This window comes from Sabethes cyaneus, chromosome 2 (genome assembly GCF_943734655.1).
Source record: "Sabethes cyaneus chromosome 2, idSabCyanKW18_F2, whole genome shotgun sequence".
Lineage (NCBI taxonomy): Eukaryota > Metazoa > Arthropoda > Insecta > Diptera > Culicidae > Sabethes > Sabethes cyaneus.
This window is the reverse complement of record NC_071354.1, coordinates 41,916,284-41,933,080: the sequence shown is the minus strand read 5'-3', so window position 1 is coordinate 41,933,080 and position 16,797 is coordinate 41,916,284.

The window sequence follows — 16,797 nt, the reverse complement described above, 5'->3', positions numbered from 1 at the left end:
GAATAGCTAAGGCTTATCTTTACTATATGAAGTTGTCTCGATGGATAAATAAAGAAAAATAACATTTATTTTAACATGTCGGAGTTTCGTGTCCGTTTAATGCTTTCATACACACAAATTGTCAAGTTTCTGAACGGTTGTTGGTGAGGCGGAAAATCAGACAATATTGAAAATGAGTTCCGCACGTTCGGAACCGACATTCAACTCGAAACGAGCGGGTTTTCGAACAAAGCGAGTGTGGCATAGAAAGCACTCATTTCGATGCTACATACGTCAGATGCATCAACAACATTCCGCAATACTCCAGAAGAATGTTGCTCATTACCATAACATTATGATACTGTACAGAAAATCCTCAATGGCATAATAAGATTCTTGTCAGAAACATAGCGAACATTCTACATACGTGTTTTCTGTGGCTGAATTGGCTCCTATCTATTTCGCAATCCAACACATTCCAGTCACATTCTAGTCGGTGCGATTATTGTGCCATCTAATACTCAACGTGCGAGATCCTAGACACAAAGGAAAGTATAAGCATTAGTCCTGAAAATATCTAATTGCACACAGCAGAAGGGTGTTCCGAGAAACATTTGATCGGAGATAACGGACTGCCAACGGCGCTGGCAAAATCTGCTGCATCGTATTCTCAACGGTACCAGGAGCAAAGCCAGATAAACCACGAAAGCGGAACAATTGATCCGATCGACGAAGCCGGTTTTTGTTTCGGTTCACTAACGTCCGGTGTTTCGGTTGATTAAGGAAAAAGCACATGCACATGCCTACGGGGTGGACGACAGCCAATGTCCTTTTTTTTGTTTGAGACCGCAAATGAATTGTTTGAATGGAAACCGAACTTAGTCTAGCGAAAAAATTGCAATTCCCAACGGGTGCCAGCGAATCAGTCAGTCGTTCCAACGTTATCTCTGCGTTGTTTGCACCAATTATATCGCTTTTCCGTTGAAGTGGAACATAGCCTGTGACAAGCAGAAGTGAGACACAGATAAGGCAAGATTGAACTTAATTTGATTTGCTTTTTTTTGGAACAACGATTTCAATATTATAGTCACTTTAGAATAAATCGAAAATTGAAGGGAGCCAGATGTGAATCATAAAATCTGCTATAAGAGCAGGTTTCATAAAAGGTTTCAATTAACAATAGATTTTGGCTTAGATTAAAAATATGTCAATATGTTACAAAAGGGATTAAACTCAAACATAACTTTTCCTCTGCTTTTAAGCAGTTCTACTCTACACCAACGTTACCGGTTGAAAACATTCGCTCGGGAAAATCAAATAACGCGTCCCAAACAGACGTGCCATGGAATCTCAATAAATTCTACCTTTATTATTCATTTGAACCCACCGAATACCACATTCGGGTATAGAAGGCAGCCAGGTAAACGTTCGGCATTCGCTTCAACCGGCAGAGTTTGCACACGTCCGCATCCTTGATCGGGCCAATATGTTGCCAAAACTATTCGAAAGCACCATTCCCAACCGGCGGGGAAACTTTCCCAAAGTCATTAATCCAACAATAGCAATTATCATACTTTTCACCGACAAACGTCTGTTTTCTGTTCAGTTTTCAGTGGCTGTGTTTTGTGACTGTAAAAGCAAGCAACGCACGGCGGCAGTAAAAACAGTCTGCTGTTGTTCTCGGATCGGATCCTTTTCGAAGGGGCTGCCAACCATGATGACGACGACAACGACGACGACTACAGGACGACAACAGGCGAACGGAATGACATCCGGTTCTACTGACGGTGTGTTTTGCGTTCGGATCAGCTGGTACTAAGTAATGATGAAGGTTCCCATTTTCCCTAATGAGGTGGCATATTTCACCATAAAACCTACATATGTATGTCCCCATCCCGGGAATGGGACACATATTGATCTCAAATTCGTTAATATCAATTTCAGCAGAAGTTGCCAATTGAATTGAGAAAGACTTCAAAATGGGTTCAACGAACAACGTAATGATAGTGCTGATAGTGATAGTATTTTTTCCGTTGTCTTCAAATGCACTGTTGCGCCACATTTGTTCAATCTACTGTTACAAATCTCCGTAACTCTGCATAAGAAACTTCGGCTTTTTGTATTGTATTTTACTTCGAGTGTTTTTTTTAGCAAACAATCAACTTTTCATTACTTTCGCTCCATTTATGTGCAACTCACGAACCCTCAAATCGTTGCTTCATAAAAAAACAGCGCTATCCAAGACCGCCAAGATGGAGCGTGAGTGGGCTTTTGACCTTATCTGTAGCGATTGAAATCACTCGAAACAGAAAATTGCTTTTCACCGGTAATTTACGATAAATGGATAATGGAACTTTTGTACCATTGCGGTAGCCCGGATGATGATGAACGTGGGCAAACGGCAGACTCTAGGAAGAGAGAGAAAAAAAAACAACAACGAGAAAAGGAGGAGGAAAAAATGGACAACTACCGGCCCGTTTGATAATCACCATATGAGCTCGGTCCGAGTGCTGCTGGCATCGGGAGTAAACGAAGTCCCAGCGAGACCCATTGAGTACGGGTACGCTTGTACGAGGCTGAAGGGGCGGCACGTGCTGCCTCCAAGCCAGCAACCAACTGCCAGTGCACGCACAATTGGGCATGAGTGGAGTTCGGGCTAATGAATTCCTAAACGGTCTTAAACGGAATTGCACCGATTAGAAGTTTTCGGTGGTTCGCCTCCTCCTCCTCCTCCTCTTTTTCCAGCAGTGTTTATTTGGTCGATTGGTGCACAGTTTCGAGTAAATTGTCAGAACGTACGTTTGCTCAATTGAATAATTGGAACCTTCTGGGATCGATAATAGTTCTAGTTAATGGGAATTTTTTGTAATTGGGGCAATTATCGTATTTGCTAATAACTGTACCACAAATTAGCGCAGCCAAAGCTATAAGGCCAGTTAATTTGCTGTTACCGAAAAGCCGCTATTTCAGCGCTCGCGTTGTCACTCGCTAAGATTATGTTTAATTGGCCACCGGGATCTATGCAGCGAAAGTATGTGCCTGGTTGCGAAAGGCTAGTTTTAAATTATACGGAAGTCAAGCAACACCGTTCCCGTTCACATATGGTTGCCATAAACCATTTACGATTGGAAGCAGTAATGAATTAATCACCGCAACAACGTTTTAAATTTTTTTGCCGGTAAAATCCGGTTACTTGATTTTAATTGGATGTTTTCACTGTTACTTTTAGCAAATTTAGCATAGTAATCAAAATATGAAAAACTCAAAGTACATTTTAACATTTTAATGCAATTATTTTCAGGTGATTTCAAGTGAATGGACACTTCCATTCTGGTAGAGCCCTCTTGCACATTGAGCTTCCCTGTTCTTGGTGCCGGTGGGATTGTTTTAGAGAACTGTTTTTGTCGCACTGTCGTCCGGCATCCTTACGACGCGTCCGGCCCACGGTAGCCCACCGCCTTTGGCCAGATGTACGATGGGAATCTCTCCAAGTAGTGCCTGTAGCCTGTAGACTCCGCTTTCAGTCTAGCGTAGATTGCCTCCACCGACGCAAAGTTCCTGGTTATGACATAAAAGTTATCTGCAAAACCTATAGGAGTTAGCAACCCTTGGTGAAAATCATGCCTCTCGTTTCGATGCCCGCTCGTCGGATCACCTCCTCAAGAGCGATATTGAACGGCATGCAGGATAAGCTGTCACCTTGTCTCAACCCTTGCCGCGTCTCGAAGGGATTCGGGAGTGTTCCCGAGATACCCACAAAACATGTCACTCAACCGGATCAGTCGTTGCTTATCTGTTTAACTGTTTATCCGGAGACCGTGTTCGTGCATTATCTGCCACAGCTGGCCTCGATCGACTGTATCGTATGCTGCTTTAAAATCAATAAAGATGTGCTGCGTACGCACGTTGTACTCCCGACATTTCAGCAATATCTGTCGAATGGTAAAAATTTGGTCCGTAGCTACGCGAGCCCTCATGACTCCCGCCTGGTAATTCACTACGAAACCCTGTGCTACCGGTGACAGCCGGCGTAACAGGATCTGGGAGAGTACCTTGTAGGTGGTGGCGTTGCAGCACTCGAACCGATCACCCTTTTTCCCTTTTTGTAGATGGAACAAACCACTTCTTCCGTCCATTCCTCCGGTTTCTTCTTAAGGAGACATAAACGACAAAAAATTTCGAAAAAATCATTATAAGCGAAAAAAACTGCAGAATCAAAATCTGAAATAAAAAAATTGATTTCTTCAAAATTTTCAGTCGTTCATGTCCCCTTAACAATGTGGCAACTTTCCAGTTTTTCGTATGATATATTATTTAAAACGATGTAAAATATTTTAATTGTTCTACCGTAGATCTTGATTTTTGCTTTTGTCTGGCTTTTCAGTCTACGGAAATCAGAACAGTTTTTTTTATTCTTTCCGACGTTTAAACTTTGTATTTAAGTTAAACTTTAAGTTAAAATGCCTAAATTGCTATTTTTTGCTTTTTTTGAAAAATCTTATTGTTTCTTCATCATCTTTCTAATCTTCAGTTCAGCCCATTAACGGAAGTGAGTAGTATAGGAAAAATTTACAAAATATTTGTAATAGTCTTACGAATTGATGCCGATTTTACGAAGTATTATTTGTATTTTATGGTACGAGAATCTAAATGATTAACCTTCCGTTACTCGCGCTGTTGTATTTTATACAACACTTGTAGATTTTTGGATGCCATTTTGTTTTAAAGCAACAGATCGATGTCAAAGCAAAATGTATTCTTCAATAAACTTATTATGAACAAGATGTGCGTAAACCGAAATCGCAGAAACGATGCAAGCGACGTGTGACGGGTACCGCATTTGGTCCCTACTGGAATTTTGTCTTATTTCTTGGGTATGAAATGGGGAAGGCAAACGAGAAAGCGACCAACATAGCTTTTGCCAGCCCAAGCTCCTACCTACCGCCTCCACGTGGTCATACCCGGTAATACTCTATTGAGTAGCTAAGCTAGGAGGTGCGATGCCGCGTGGTTCCCAGATGCAGACGGCTGAGCCAGCCTTGGTAGCAGGTAAGTATAATATGTTATTTTAATTAATTGTTTCGTTTTAGCTCATCAAGCACCTCCTATTGTACAATTAAGACTAACCGTAACAAGCTTAAATAATGCACATGGATATCGTAAGGGAAAATTAAATTTATTATTGGATATTAGATGATGGAAACTGACGCAACTATTTTTCATTCAAAGGATTGATGGTGAGATTGTTCTATTTTTCCCTCCATTTCATTGTATTTTTATATTATTCATATCGTATATTACTGGGTACAAGAACACCTATGAAGATTGCGTGAGTTTTTGCGCATCCTCTTAAAGTAGGTGGTCAACTAACGTACCCATTTCTACAATCGTAAGGACTTGGTCAGGTGTATGGTGTACTTACGGGTACATCATATCAGCCACCCATGATGTGTACGGTTGTCTATGCTATGCTACTGGAATTTTGTCTTATTTCTTCATAAGGGAAAATGGTTTCTGTATACAGCAAAGTTATTCAGCAGTTGATGGTCATTCCGCTGGTATGCAAAAGTTCATAATTTCGTGACTTCACGGCGCTAGTGTACGGGCTAGTATTCTGAATATGTTCTATATCTACGGAATCTGTTTCTCTGTAAGATCCTGTTTTCAGAAAATGTTTTAGTGGACCAAAAATGCTAGGCTGATGAACGGAAGTATCCAATTTTCACACTATGTGTCAACACTATGCAAAAAACTGTCTAAACATCCTGCCCAACTAAATCAAAACACCACATCAGCTTACTTTCTAACCACAGATGCCATAGATGCCAACAGTAGAAATGTTATCGTGCTTAATGTGATGAGATGTTTTATGTGAAAAATATCTAAGAAAACATGATAACGGCTTGAAAAAAATTTAATCAATAGAATGCTACATCATTTAGAAACGATAAAAGGATCTTTCCGAATGCAGCAACTTGTATATGGCCGCAATTGTAAGATGTACAATTTACAGCGGGTTTTTGCGCCACCTGGTGACAAGCTTATAAAATTCTATCCCCCAAACGAAAGGTCTTAATCTACTGATTAACTTTGCTGAAGACAGTAACTTTCTATATAGCCAGGATTCCGAGATATTCCGAGATACAGAGTGTTGTACAAAATACAACGCGCGAGTATCCGTGTTACAAAAGTTGGCGCGAGTAACGGAAGGTTAAGAATCCCATTCTCCCAGATCACATGGTTGAGAGACAAAGAGTCCAAAATGCGAAGAACTTAATTGTCGTAGATTCCGAAAGATCAAGAATCCGAAAACTCAATACTTCATAAAACCAAGATTAAAACCAAAATTTTAAGAATTTAAAAGTCATAGAGAGTAAGAAATTGAGAATTAACGCAGAAAAACATCAATATTACAAGACCAAAGGCCAACAATCCCACAGTCCAGCATGCAATTCATGAATTCAAAAGGCATGGAATCCAATCAAGTGTTCAAAAAATAAACAATTGAATAGTCGAAGAGTCCAAAAACACAAAATCCGGAGAGTTCAAAACGTTAGAAAGCATGAGAAATGACTCAGAATTAAAGACTGCAAAGTTCAAAAGAGCAAGCATGCAAGAATCTCAATGGCTGAAAATCCAAGAATTAAAATGACTAAAAATCCAAAAGTCCAAGCGTCCAAAGGTCATGAATTCAAAAGTTTAATATTCCGAAAATTCTGGAGTCTGACAGACCAACATTTTGAGAGAGCCCGAAAGGCCAAGAAGTGAATGTTCTAAAAGATAGATAATTCCATAGGCCCAATGATGGGAATCCAAGAGTCCAAATGACAAAGAATTTACGAGCCCAAAATTCCGAAAGGCCAAAAATTCGAGAGTTGAAGAATGCAAAAGATCAAGAATCAGACAATCCAAAGAACTGAAAAGTAATGAGTTCAAAAGGACGATAATTTGAGAGGTCAAATGAACAAAACCTCGGGAGCCCGTATGGGAAATATTCAAAAAGTTCAAAAAATCGAAAGGCAAAAAATCCGAAAGCTAGAGTTCAAAAGGAAAATTGCTAACCAACAAAGGCACTCAAGAAACCAACAATCAAAAAATCATAGAAAGCAAGAAGACTAGAGCACAAGATCGCATCCAACAGTTCAAAAGTCATTTAAGAGATCGAAATACCTGGAATCTAAAACTATAAAAGGTGGGATTGAGTCCAAAATATCAAGAATTTATAAATCCAAGAATCCTCTCGAACAGCGTTTCCCAAATGGGGGTTCGTCAGCCCTCGGGATTCGTCAAAAATTTAGTTCGCTGCAGAATAGTATAGGGAATTTCGCCAGCGAGCTCGCGAACCAAAAAAGGTTGGTAACCGATGCTCTACTGGTAACATGAATTTAAAAGTTCAACAGTCTAAAAGGCCAACAATACAGCTCAAAAGTTCAAAAGGCGAAAAATCCAGTGATTCAAGATCACTCCTACAGGCTAAAAAAGCCAACAGGAAGCCAACTTAACAGAACCACCAAAAAGAAAGAATCCAAAATTCCACAAAGTAGAGAATCCATGCGCCCATAAAATGTGAAACTAGAAGTCTAAACCGGGGATGGTCCGATCCCATTGACTCAATTTTGATTCAATTGACAGTACTGTCTCAGTCGAGCAAAATTTGACAAAGTTATATATGGGAAATTTGTAGAACTAGTTTTAATCTACAGTTTTGCTAAATAAAGTTTTACTATACAGTAATCCCTCCAATAAGGACGCTGATAGGGACCGCGCAAATGGAAACCGTCTACAAATGGAGTCTACGTGGCATATGGGAATTGACTTAATTGGTTCCAACATGGAATAACTCGTAATCTTGACCGTATAGAACGTTGGTGTCTTCGACAAAGTTGTTCAGTAGATCGAGGCCTTTTTGTTGGATTGTCGTATTTCGGAATTGCCTTACTACGTGGTGCTAGCGTATATGTAATATTTTTTAATAGGCTGTATCTTGCGCTGCCGACTATCTAGAAAGCAGCGCAAGATACAGCCTATCTAAGCATATCACACACACAGTAGCGCCACGTAGTGAGGCAATTCCACAATAATAAATTTCAATGAAAACCCGTTGATGTACTGAACAACTCTGTCGAAGACACCAGCCTTCTATACGGTCAGGATCATGAGTGATACCATGTTGGAACCAATTAAGTCAATTCCCATATGCTACGTAGACTGCAATAAGGGTGTTCGACCGCGTTAATGGAATCACTCGATACCATCCTTATTGGAAACCTTTTTATTCGAAACCGCGTTATTCGGGGGCTGCTGCATCTTTTGTAGTTACAGAGCTATAATGATAGTACCTCATTAGTAACTAAATGAATGTTCATTGTAGCACCGTAACTACAAAAGATACAGCAAAATTGTAGATAATAACTAGTTCCACAAATGTCCCATATATAACTTTGTCAAATTTTTCGCTGGTCTAAACAGCCAAAAGTTCTTAGCAGGTATCCTAGCAGTATTGCCATCATTCGTGTCCCCTATTCCAAAGGTAGAGTTCTACTTATGCAAAATAAAGGCTACGAAGAGCTACTTTCGGATGACAGGAGCTCAATTATTGTATTGTAGGTTTCATCATTTATCACATTATAGAACGATTTTGTGAGCCCACACCGTTCTTGCACGAGCCTTAGGCACCGTGTTCTGTTTGTCATTCCGGTTCGGTGCCTTCCGAACTTTGTATAGTAACCCATCCGCATTCGCTTGATTGGTAAGTAAACGGCTGGATAATGCTCTCTCTCCTTCTCTCTCAACCAAACTCTCTGTTTTCAGTCTCATTTCTTCTCTGTTGCTCTCTCGCATAATCCCCCTCTCTTACATGTTCTCTCTTACTCGTCCGGTCTATCACGTTATTATTCACACTCGCATTCATTCCCTTGCTCCGATTTGATTTCTCATTTTTTTACTCAGTCTGAGTCTGTTACAGAATTCACCTAATTTAATGCACTCTTCCAGCAATTCTCACTCTTCACTCGCTCTTCCGCTCACATACTCTAGCTCGCTCTTTTTTTTTTTTCGTGTGTGGACGCATCACTACGACCAGTATCGTTAATCTACTGTGACATCGTATGGATGTTTGCTGTATAACTGGTAATACATTTAAAAAGCAAAGCAAAGCCTAGGTGATACATTCCGTTATCGAAACTTCTGATCTTCTGTTTTTAGACGACAGACTTCGCAGCTCTCTTTTAGAGTACAGGACAATGGCAGGGCCAGTTGCTACGATTCTATTGACTCTAACAGCCTCTCCCAGCCAAGATTCGAACATACGATGACTGATTTATTAGGCCTGCATGATACCTCGAGGCCAACTGGGAAGTTTGGCAATGCATTTATTTTTTCTATGATTGCTATTGAGTGGCATATGCTTATTAAATTTTTCGGGTGCTTGTATGTGTTGGGGTTTACCCTTCCTTCAAAATTTGCTCTACGTTACTTACTCGTTCCTCGCTGCCAGTGCTATCCTACGTTATAGCAGTCCCTGGTAATTGCTCATTGGGTCCTCTAACCAGTACACTTAAATTATAAAGAGAACTTTTGCACTGTCAAGAGGCTTCATTGGGTAATATATATAATTCAGCAGGAAAAAAGGTATGTGAGGTCAGAAATTATTCAATGTTTTTTAAAAGGGTAGTCTTTACAATGGGCGAAGGGAAATCTATACCTATAAAGAAGGATTTCTGTCTGTCTGTCTGTCTGTCTGTCTGTCTGTCTGTCTGTCTGTCTGTCTGTCTGTCTGTCTGTCTGTCTGTCTGTCTGTCTGTCTGTCTGTCTGTCTGTCTGTCTGTCTGTCTGTCTGTCTGTCTGTCTGTCTGTCTGTCTGTCTGTCTGTCTGTCTGTCTGTCTGTCTGTCTGTCTGTCTGTCTGTCTGTCTGTCTGTCTGTCTGTCTGTCTGTCTGTCTGTCTGTCTGTCTGTCTGTCTGTCTGTCTGTCTGTCTGTCTGTCTGTCTGTCTGTCTGTCTGTCTGTCTGTCTGTCTGTCTGTCTGTCTGTCTGTCTGTCTGTCTGTCTGTCTGTCTGTCTGTCTGTCTGTCTGTCTGTCTGTCTGTCTGTCTGTCTGTCTGTCTGTCTGTCTGTCTGTCTGTCTGTCTGTCTGTCTGTCTGTCTGTCTGTCTGTCTGTCTGTCTGTCTGTCTGTCTGTCTGTCTGTCTGTCTGTCTGTCTGTCTGTCTGTCTGTCTGTCTGTCTGTCTGTCTGTCTGTCTGTCTGTCTGTCTGTCTGTCTGTCTGTCTGTCTGTCTGTCTGTCTGTCTGTCTGTCTGTCTGTCTGTCTGTCTGTCTGTCTGTCTGTCTGTCTGTCTGTCTGTCTGTCTGTCTGTCTGTCTGTCTGTCTGTCTGTCTGTCTGTCTGTCTGTCTGTCTGTCTGTCTGTCTGTCTGTCTGTCTGTCTGTCTGTCTGTCTGTCTGTCTGTCTGTCTGTCTGTCTGTCTGTCTGTCTGTCTGTCTGTCTGTCTGTCTGTCTGTCTGTCTGTCTGTCTGTCTGTCTGTCTGTCTGTCTGTCTGTCTGTCTGTCTGTCTGTCTGTCTGTCTGTCTGTCTGTCTGTCTGTCTGTCTGTCTGTCTGTCTGTCTGTCTGTCTGTCTGTCTGTCTGTCTGTCTGTCTGTCTGTCTGTCTGTCTGTCTGTCTGTCTGTCTGTCTGTCTGTCTGTCTGTCTGTCTGTCTGTCTGTCTGTCTGTCTGTCTGTCTGTCTGTCTGTCTGTCTGTCTGTCTGTCTGTCTGTCTGTCTGTCTGTCTGTCTGTCTGTCTGTCTGTCTGTCTGTCTGTCTGTCTGTCTGTCTGTCTGTCTGTCTGTCTGTCTGTCTGTCTGTCTGTCTGTCTGTCTGTCTGTCTGTCTGTCTGTCTGTCTGTCTGTCTGTCTGTCTGTCTGTCTGTCTGTCTGTCTGTCTGTCTGTCTGTCTGTCTGTCTGTCTGTCTGTCTGTCTGTCTGTCTGTCTGTCTGTCTGTCTGTCTGTCTGTCTGTCTGTCTGTCTGTCTGTCTGTCTGTCTGTCTGTCTGTCTGTCTGTCTGTCTGTCTGTCTGTCTGTCTGTCTGTCTGTCTGTCTGTCTGTCTGTCTGTCTGTCTGTCTGTCTGTCTGTCTGTCTGTCTGTCTGTCTGTCTGTCTGTCTGTCTGTCTGTCTGTCTGTCTGTCTGTCTGTCTGTCTGTCTGTCTGTCTGTCTGTCTGTCTGTCTGTCTGTCTGTCTGTCTGTCTGTCTGTCTGTCTGTCTGTCTGTCTGTCTGTCTGTCTGTCTGTCTGTCTGTCTGTCTGTCTGTCTGTCTGTCTGTCTGTCTGTCTGTCTGTCTGTCTGTCTGTCTGTCTGTCTGTCTGTCTGTCTGTCTGTCTGTCTGTCTGTCTGTCTGTCTGTCTGTCTGTCTGTCTGTCTGTCTGTCTGTCTGTCTGTCTGTCTGTCTGTCTGTCTGTCTGTCTGTCTGTCTGTCTGTCTGTCTGTCTGTCTGTCTGTCTGTCTGTCTGTCTGTCTGTCTGTCTGTCTGTCTGTCTGTCTGTCTGTCTGTCTGTCTGTCTGTCTGTCTGTCTGTCTGTCTGTCTGTCTGTCTGTCTGTCTGTCTGTCTGTCTGTCTGTCTGTCTGTCTGTCTGTCTGTCTGTCTGTCTGTCTGTCTGTCTGTCTGTCTGTCTGTCTGTCTGTCTGTCTGTCTGTCTGTCTGTCTGTCTGTCTGTCTGTCTGTCTGTCTGTCTGTCTGTCTGTCTGTCTGTCTGTCTGTCTGTCTGTCTGTCTGTCTGTCTGTCTGTCTGTCTGTCTGTCTGTCTGTCTGTCTGTCTGTCTGTCTGTCTGTCTGTCTGTCTGTCTGTCTGTCTGTCTGTCTGTCTGTCTGTCTGTCTGTCTGTCTGTCTGTCTGTCTGTCTGTCTGTCTGTCTGTCTGTCTGTCTGTCTGTCTGTCTGTCTGTCTGTCTGTCTGTCTGTCTGTCTGTCTGTCTGTCTGTCTGTCTGTCTGTCTGTCTGTCTGTCTGTCTGTCTGTCTGTCTGTCTGTCTGTCTGTCTGTCTGTCTGTCTGTCTGTCTGTCTGTCTGTCTGTCTGTCTGTCTGTCTGTCTGTCTGTCTGTCTGTCTGTCTGTCTGTCTGTCTGTCTGTCTGTCTGTCTGTCTGTCTGTCTGTCTGTCTGTCTGTCTGTCTGTCTGTCTGTCTGTCTGTCTGTCTGTCTGTCTGTCTGTCTGTCTGTCTGTCTGTCTGTCTGTCTGTCTGTCTGTCTGTCTGTCTGTCTGTCTGTCTGTCTGTCTGTCTGTCTGTCTGTCTGTCTGTCTGTCTGTCTGTCTGTCTGTCTGTCTGTCTGTCTGTCTGTCTGTCTGTCTGTCTGTCTGTCTGTCTGTCTGTCTGTCTGTCTGTCTGTCTGTCTGTCTGTCTGTCTGTCTGTCTGTCTGTCTGTCTGTCTGTCTGTCTGTCTGTCTGTCTGTCTGTCTGTCTGTCTGTCTGTCTGTCTGTCTGTCTGTCTGTCTGTCTGTCTGTCTGTCTGTCTGTCTGTCTGTCTGTCTGTCTGTCTGTCTGTCTGTCTGTCTGTCTGTCTGTCTGTCTGTCTGTCTGTCTGTCTGTCTGTCTGTCTGTCTGTCTGTCTGTCTGTCTGTCTGTCTGTCTGTCTGTCTGTCTGTCTGTCTGTCTGTCTGTCTGTCTGTCTGTCTGTCTGTCTGTCTGTCTGTCTGTCTGTCTGTCTGTCTGTCTGTCTGTCTGTCTGTCTGTCTGTCTGTCTGTCTGTCTGTCTGTCTGTCTGTCTGTCTGTCTGTCTGTCTGTCTGTCTGTCTGTCTGTCTGTCTGTCTGTCTGTCTGTCTGTCTGTCTGTCTGTCTGTCTGTCTGTCTGTCTGTCTGTCTGTCTGTCTGTCTGTCTGTCTGTCTGTCTGTCTGTCTGTCTGTCTGTCTGTCTGTCTGTCTGTCTGTCTGTCTGTCTGTCTGTCTGTCTGTCTGTCTGTCTGTCTGTCTGTCTGTCTGTCTGTCTGTCTGTCTGTCTGTCTGTCTGTCTGTCTGTCTGTCTGTCTGTCTGTCTGTCTGTCTGTCTGTCTGTCTGTCTGTCTGTCTGTCTGTCTGTCTGTCTGTCTATCTGTCTGTCTGTCTGTCTGTCTGTCTGTCTGTCTGTCTGTCCTGTGTTCCTTATAGAATCAAAAACTACTGAACCAATCGGCGTGAAAATTTGCATGTAGAGGTTTTTGGGGCCAGGAAAGGTTTTAGTGATGGTTAGAGACCCCTCCCCCCACTAAGAGGGGGGGCTCCCATACAAATGAAACACAAATTTCTGCATAACTCGAGAACTAATCAAGCAAATAGAACCAAATTTGGCATGTGGCTGTTTTCGGTGACAAGAATTTATTCTAGGGTAATTTGAGACCCCTCCCCTCTTTATAAGGGGAATTATAATTCCTCTCCCCTTTAAGAGGGGGGGTTTCCACACAAATTTCCTCATAACTCGAGAACTAATCAAGCAAATGGAACCAAATTTGGCATGTGAAAGTTTTCGAGGGCAAGAAAATTTTCTATGTTGAATTAGGACCCCTCCTCACTTTAAGAGAGGGGGCTCCTGTACAAATGAAATACCAATTTCCTCATAACTCGAGAACTACTCAAGCAAATGGAACCAAATTTGGCATGTGTGTGTTTTTGGAGACAAATTTTTTTTCTATGATGCATTGGGACCCCTCCCCACTTTAAGCGGGGGGGGGGGCTCCTATACAAACGAAATACAAATTTCCTTATAACTCGAGAGCTAATCCAGCAAATGGAACCAAATTTGGCATGTAGGTGTTTTTGGAGGCAAGAATTTTTTCTATGATGAATAAGAACCTCTCCCCACTTTAGGAGGGGGGGCTCCTATACAAATGAAATACAAATTTCCTCATAACTCGAGAACTAATCAAGCAAATAGAACCAAATTTGGCATGTGGGTGTTTTCGGTGACAAGAATTTATTCTATGGTAAATTGAGACCCCTCCCTCTTTATAAGGGGAATTGTAACTCCTCTCCCCTTTAAGAGGGGGGGCTTCCATACAAATTTCCTCATAACTCGAGAACTAATCAAGCAAATGGAACCAAATTTGGCATGTGAAGGTTTTCGAGGGCAGGAAAATTTTCTACGGTGAATTAGGACCCCTCCCCACTCTAAGAGGGGGGGCTCCTGTACAAATGAAATACAAATTTCCTCCTAACTCGAAAACTAATCAAGCAAATAGAACAACATTTGGCATGTGGGTGTTTTTTTTGGTGACAAGAATTTATTTTATGGTGAATTGAGACCCCTCCCCTCTTTATAAGAGGAATTATAACTCCTCTCCCCTTTAAGAGGGGGGGCTTCCATACAAATTTCCTCATAACTCGAGAACTAATCAAGCAAATGCAACCAAATTTGGCATGTGAAGGTTTTCGAGAGCAAGAAAATTTTCTATGGTGAATTAGGACCCCTCCCCACTCTAAGAGGGGGGGCTCCTGTACAAATGAAATACAAATTTCCTCCTAACTCGAAAACTAATCAAGCAAATAGAACAACATTTGGCATGTGGGTGTTTTTTTTGGTGACAAGAATTTATTCTATGGTGAATTGAGACCCCTCCCCTCTTTATAAGAGGAATTATAACTCCTCTCCCCTTTAAGAGGGGGGGCTTCCATACAAATTTCCTCATAACTCGAGAACTAATCAAGCAAATGCAACCAAATTTGGCATGTGAAGGTTTTCGAGAGCAAGAAAATTTTCTATGGTGAATTAGGACCCCTCCCCACTCTAAGAGGGGGGGCTCCTGTACAAATGAAATACAAATTTCCTCCTAACTCGAAAACTAATCAAGCAAATAGAACAACATTTGGCATGTGGGTGTTTTTTTTGGTGACAAGAATTTATTCTATGGTGAATTGAGACCCCTCCCCTCTTTATAAGAGGAATTATAACTCCTCTCCCCTTTAAGAGGGGGGGCTTCCATACCAATTTCCTCATAACTCGAGAACTACTCAAGCAAATGGAACCAAATTTGGCATGTGTGTGTTTTTGGAGACAAATTTTTTTTCTATGATGCATTGGGACCCCTCCCCACTTTAAGCGGGGGGGGGGGGGCTCCTATACAAACGAAATACAAATTTCCTTATAACTCGAGAGCTAATCCAGCAAATGGAACCAAATTTGGCATGTAGGTGTTTTTGGAGGCAAGAATTTTTTCTATGATGAATAAGAACCTCTCCCCACTTTAGGAGGGGGGGCTCCTGTACAAATGAAATACCAATTTCCTCATAACTCGAGAACTAATCAAGCAAATAGAACCAAATTTGGCATGTGGGTGTTTTCGGTGACAAGAATTTATTCTATGGTAAATTGAGACCCCTCCCTCTTTATAAGGGGAATTGTAACTCCTCTCCCCTTTAAGAGGGGGGGCTTCCATACAAATTTCCTCATAACTCGAGAACTAATCAAGCAAATGGAACCAAATTTGGCATGTGAAGGTTTTCGAGGGTTGGCATGTGAAGGTTTTCGAGGGCAGGAAAATTTTCTACGGTGAATTAGGACCCCTCCCCACTCTAAGAGGGGGGGCTCCTGTACAAATGAAATACAAATTTCCTCCTAACTCGAAAACTAATCAAGCAAATAGAACAACATTTGGCATGTGGGTGTTTTTTTTGGTGACAAGAATTTATTCTATGGTGAATTGAGACCCCTCCCCTCTTTATAAGAGGAATTATAACTCCTCTCCCCTTTAAGAGGGGGGGCTTCCATACAAATTTCCTCATAACTCGAGAACTAATCAAGCAAATGCAACCAAATTTGGCATGTGAAGGTTTTCGAGAGCAAGAAAATTTTCTATGGTGAATTAGGACCCCTCCCCACTCTAAGAGGGGGGGCTCCTGTACAAATGAAATACAAATTTCCTCCTAACTCGAAAACTAATCAAGCAAATAGAACAACATTTGGCATGTGGGTGTTTTTTTTGGTGACAAGAATTTATTCTATGGTGAATTGAGACCCCTCCCCTCTTTATAAGAGGAATTATAACTCCTCTCCCCTTTAAGAGGGGGGGCTTCCATACAAATTTCCTCATAACTCGAGAACTAATCAAGCAAATGCAACCAAATTTGGCATGTGAAGGTTTTCGAGAGCAAGAAAATTTTCTATGGTGAATTAGGACCCCTCCCCACTCTAAGAGGGGGGGCTCCTGTACAAATGAAATACAAATTTCCTCCTAACTCGAAAACTAATCAAGCAAATAGAACAACATTTGGCATGTGGGTGTTTTTTTTGGTGACAAGAATTTATTCTATGGTGAATTGAGACCCCTCATAACTCGAGAACTAATCAAGCAAATGCAACCAAATTTGGCATGTGAAGGTTTTCGAGAGCAAGAAAATTTTCTATGGTGAATTAGGACCCCTCCCCACTCTAAGAGGGGGGGCTCCTGTACAAATGAAATACAAATTTCCTCCTAACTCGAAAACTAATCAAGCAAATAGAACAACATTTGGCATGTGGGTGTTTTTTTTGGTGACAAGAATTTATTCTATGGTGAATTGAGACCCCTCCCCTCTTTATAAGAGGAATTATAACTCCTCTCCCCTTTAAGAGGGGGGGCTTCCATACAAATTTCCTCATAACTCGAGAACTAATCAAGCAAATGCAACCAAATTTGGCATGTGAAGGTTTTCGAGAGCAAGAAAATTTTCTATGGTGAATTAGGACCCCTCCCCACTTTAAGAGGAGGGGCTCCTGTACAAATGAAATACAAATTTCCTCATAACTCGAGAACTAATCAAGCGAATTGAACCAAATTTGGCATATGTGTGTTTTTGGAGACAATTTTTTTTTTTCAATGATGAATTGGGACCCCTCCCC